A 5470-nucleotide genomic window follows, 5' to 3' on the forward strand; every position below is an offset into this window, starting at 1 on the left:
TCATTCCTACCATCCAAAAGGTTGAGAATGCCTTTGGACAGCATCTGAAACCTGTAGCTAAGATTTCTCACACTTTTCTTTAACCTACCTGCCTGATGTCTCCCCTGATGTGTTTGAAAAGTGCCTTTATTTGTTCTTTGCTCTGCTGCTATAAAAACTTCATGACACTGTCACCACATCAAAACATGGAACTGGGCTCTCTGCTCCTCCTTGTTCCAGAGACAGCCGCATCTTCTTGTGCAGTGCCAGCCTCATCCCATAGACAAAATGGTGAAGGTTGGTGTGAACGGATTTGGCCGTATTGTGTGCCTGGTCACCAGGGCTGCCATCTGCTCTCCACATGGCAAAGTGGAGATTGTTGCCATCAACGACCCCTTCATTGACCTCAACTACATGGTCTACATGTTCCAGGATGACTCCACCCATGGCCAATTCAACGGCACAGTCAAGGCTGAGAATGGGACACTTGTCATCAATGGGAAGCCCATCACCATCTTCCAGGAGTGAGACCCCGCTAACATCAAATGGGGTGATGCCAGTGCTGATTATGTCGTGGAGTCTACTGGTGTCTTCACCACCATGGAGAAGGCCGGGGGCCCACTTGAAGGGTGGAGCCTAAAGGGTCATCATCTCCACCCCTTCTGCCGATGCCCCCATGTTTGTGATGGGTGTGAACCACGAGAAATATGGCAACTCACTCAAGATGGTCAGCAATGCATCCTGCACCACCAACTGCTTAGTCCCCCTGGCCAAGGTCATCCATGACAACTTTGGCATCGTGGAAGGGCTCATGACCATGGTCCATGCCATCACTGCCACTCAGAAGACTTGGGTGACCCCTCTGGAAAGCTGTGGAGTGATGTTCATGGGGCTGCCCAGAACATCATCCCTGCATCTACTGGTGCTTCCAAGGTCATCCAGCTCACTGGCATGGCCTTCCATGTTCCTACCCTCAATGTGTCCGTCGTGGATCTGACGTGCAGCCTGGAGAAACCTGCCAAGTATGATGACATCAAGAAGGTCGTGAAGCAGGCATCTGAGGGCCCACTGAAGGGCATCTTGGGCTACACTGAAGACCAGGTTGTATCCTGCAACTTCAACAGCAACTCCCACTCTTCCACCTTCGATGCTGGGGCTGGCAATGCTCTCAATGACAACTTTGTCAAGCTCATTTCCTGGTATGACAATGAATATGGCTACAGCAACAGGGTGGTGGACCTCATGGCCTACATGGCCTCCAAGGCATAAGAAACCCTGGACGACCTACCCCAGCAAGGACACTGAGAGCAAGAGAGAGGCCCGCAGTTGCTGAGGAGTCCCTATCCCAACTTGGCCCCTAACACTGAGCATCTACCTCACAATTATCACCCCAGACCCCCATAACAGGAGGGGCCTAGGGAGCCCTCCCTACTTTCTTGAATACCATCAATAAAGTTCGAGGCACCCACAAAAACAAAACAAAACAACAACAACAACAAAAAACATGGAACTGGTGATAACTTAAACCTGTGCTCCTGGGTACTAATCTTTCATATCTGGCTTCAGAATAAACATCTGTTACCCTCTTTGAGGTGAGAGCTGGGTTATTGCATCAATACAACAATATCCTCACTTTTCCCTCATTGACCTAAAAGTAGTGCATACACTCTCCCTTGAGAAACATCAAAGGTCACTCTTACGATGGAAAACAGGGAGTTCCAACCCAGATGAATTTGCAGATGTGGACTTTATTAAAACAGCTCTTTAACCTGCTAGTTTGCCCACATTTCCCAGCTAGACCCCCATGGTTTATTATCCTTTGCAATCGAACCTATTTCTTTGGTCAGGGAAGGAGTACAAATCCTAAGGGTCTAAATGCTTCTTTGAATTTCTTTCACTTATTTCTTATGAAGTGTTATACGTATAAAATGTTAATCAAAATTAGAGGTGCAGTAGTGGTACACACATCTTGGCAGTAACTAATGGCTCCCTGATTTCCCTAACAACCATGTATAAACATTTCTCTTTATATCCTCACATAAGTATACTCTATCCCTCACCAAGAAAACTTCTCTTTGAAAAGAACAGAGACCACTACACAGATCCACTACCAAGAGTTGTGAATTCCAGTCCCATTGAATGCATCTACAAAACACTCCTGAGCCTGAGGCTCAAAGAACATTGCAAAAGAGGTGACATAGAGAATGTCAGAGCCCGATCAGGGACTTCACTGTGAGATTATGTCTCCTATTAGCTTCAGAAGTTACACCTGCAAGGTTTCAGCAATGTGACTGCCCAAACATTAGCTGAGCAAGTACGACTCCAACAAACATGCCAAAATGGACCAACAAACATGCTGAAATGGACAGGGAAAAGGCCATGAAGCCTCAACCCTACACAAAAATCTACAAGCAACACAAAGATATGAGAGAGGGTGGGAGTCGGGGGCAGGTGGCCCTTCCCAGGGATAAGCACACTGATTGGTTGTCTAGTGCTAAATTGTCCTCCCTGAAAATGAACATACAAATAACAATATATGGACTCAACAGGTGGTATTATGAACATATATGTATATACAAATACATGTATGCATCCAATAACAAAAAACAATTGTGTGCTGCAATCTGGGAGATGACTAATCCAGTAAAACACTTGCTTCCTTAAACTCCTTTCCTAGACCTGCATGTCTTGTGAGCATGGGTATGCATGCATATGCATATGCATATGCACAAATCAATCTATCAATCAATAGGTACAAGTAAAGTAAGTGAATCAGTAATTAAAATCTGTTACTGTCTGCTTTGTCTTGCATTAATCTCTTTTATTAGCCTCTTTTTCAGGTCTTCCATTTCTATACCCAAGAGGGTAGAGGAAAAGTTTTCCTCACTGGCCCTTCACTGATGCCACCTTGGTGTCCTAAATAATCAGCCTTTAAATTCACCCATAGCCCAATGTTTTCCTTAGGGGCTGAAAGATAGTTTTTGATGACAGCCCTTGCATCTGAAAGTCTTAATGCAAAGGGCCACAACTATGGGTTCTAGAGTCATTTTGACTTGTCCTCTCTTGGAATATAATAATAGAGAATATCTGCTTCCCAAAGAAGACAAGTGAAGACCCAGCAGCCATCAAGGGAACTTTAGTTTATGTTGATATAGTATGAGATTAACAGATTAATAGAGGTGGAGAAATCATGCATTTGTCTCTTCCACAGTGTCTTTTACAGCACCAGCTGAACTGAATTCATTTAGTCCACAAAGATCCAATTTAGAGACAATGAAACTCTCCAGCCTGTTTAATTCTGCCTGCATCCCACTATTTACAGGAACTATGTATTAGAGAATGAAACCGCAGCTCAGAGATGGAACATTTTATTACGCTGATGTCAACAGACAGAAGCTCACATTCATCAACCCTTCACAGACCCACCTTGCACGACAGTGAAGAATGGCAGGAGGCTGAAACACTTACACCTTTGCATGTGCTCCTAAATTTTCTCTAGTCTTTGGGACTAAGCCATTAAGCGTCATAGGCTCCGCTTTGCCAGGTCTTCAGGCAAGGCTGTGGATCTAAGGGATTTGATTTGAGGAAAGGCTACCCAACTGTTAGCTGTAGGAACAGCTTCTAGGTAAACCCTGGTGCTTGCCCAACACAGAGGCTGCCCTGTTGAGTCTCCTGAGGAGACCTCGTGATTATGAAAAAAAAAAAAAAAAAAAAAAAAAAGCACAAGCACACTAGCCTGGCTGAAAGACATCTTTTCTTAAATCCTATACTAAAATATAAACTGTTCCTCACTAGAAAAAGACACAGTTATTCAAAGCAGGAAAGCCAGTTAAGTGCCAATCTCAGAACAGCAAAGGATTCTAGAGGGGAAAAAATGACTCCCCTCTCCTAATGACACATAGTTGTTGTTTATTGGGGGGGGGGGGGGCAGAGGTTGTTTGTTTGTTCATTCATTTTTTATATTTTCTTTTGTTTGTTTGTTTGTTTTTCATGTCATTCCACTCTTTTCACCTGCTGACACTTGAAGATACTTAGACCACGTGGAACGCTTGGGCACCTATCACAGAGGGACATCCACACTGGTGAACTCACATTCAACAGGAACTGTACTTTAATTGGTTCCCATTGCTTAAATCCACAGTTACTTTTGATTGCCATATGTTTACATCATGAAGAGAATCTAAGTAGTCCCACAAAGGAAGATGTCTATTATTCACACACATGCTTGAAAAATTAAATATGCTCTCAGAATTATGCACAAACGATATTTTAGCAAAGCTAGTTGTTCCCAGAACGGTAATCATCAGTTATAATACAGAGACAGGAAAAGAAACATCTATAATATAGCTTTAGTTGAATGACTTGGGAATTTCTCATAGGTAACATTTATGAAAATTTCCATTTAGCCCTAGTTTAAGTATCATTAACAGATACAAAAAGAAAATTAAAATGAAGGAGGGAAGAGTAACCCTTTCTTCTCATGGTAGCAAGGGAACCTTTCTCTCAACATTCAGCTTGGCGAAGAGTTCCTTTCCTTATTAATTTACTCAAAACACGTTTGTTGACCTTTCAAACATATAAGATAGAATCTAAAATCAGTGCACACTTTCTGGAAAATTGGTGACTTCTGTGAATGCTGAAAATATATGAAATCTGTTGTCTTAGTTTATTTTTTCTGCTGCTATGATAAAATACTGTCACCAAAGAAAGTATCTTTATGGCGAAAGTATTTGTTTTAGGTCAAAGTGCGACCACAGCCCATCATAGCAGAGAAGTCAAGCCCATCATAGCAGGGAAGTCAAGACAGCAGGCATCTGAAGAAGCTTATCACAGCATCTACCGTCAGAAGCAGCGGGCAGTGAATGCAAGTTTTCTCTCAGCTCCCTTTCTCCATTTCTACTGACCAAGTCTTAACTAGAGAATGGAGCCACCCACAGTGGGTGGGTCTTCCCACTTCAATGGACACAATCAAAATAACTCCCAACGGACGTGTTTACATGTTCACCTTCCAGATGATCCCTAGATCCTACCAAATTAATAATGAACATGACCGACATATCTATAACACATTAATAATTGTCCTAGCAATGAAAATATATATGTACCCTCTCATGCCGCCCCCCCAAATTCATATTGTCTAAAACAAAATGAGAAAGGCGTGGTTGAGCTAGCCTCCATACCTCGAGTGGCAACAGAAGTAATCTGAAGCCTGGTTTGATGTAAATAATAAAGTGAATCTGCTACTGTATGGAATCAGAAACCACCAGAGAGATCTCTTAGCAGGGACTGTCCACTTTAACCACTCTCAATTATTTGGGTGGGTTTTTTGGTTTGTTTGTTTGTTTGTTTGTTTGTTTGTATTTGATGAGTACACCATGAAAACTTCCTCTAAGCCTCTTCTAGGTAGATCATAAATTGCCATCTGCTCAAATAAACTCTTAACATTTTTGATATTTCTAAACAATGTGTATAAGAAAGATCATGACAGCAC

General features: G+C 42.6%; 1 pseudogene; it reads left to right on the plus strand.

The window, feature by feature from the left end:
* Positions 250–1453, plus strand: Gm8824 (predicted gene 8824; annotated as a pseudogene).

This window comes from Mus musculus, chromosome 16, assembly GCF_000001635.26.
Source record: "Mus musculus strain C57BL/6J chromosome 16, GRCm38.p6 C57BL/6J".
NCBI classification, from domain to species: domain Eukaryota; kingdom Metazoa; phylum Chordata; class Mammalia; order Rodentia; family Muridae; genus Mus; species Mus musculus.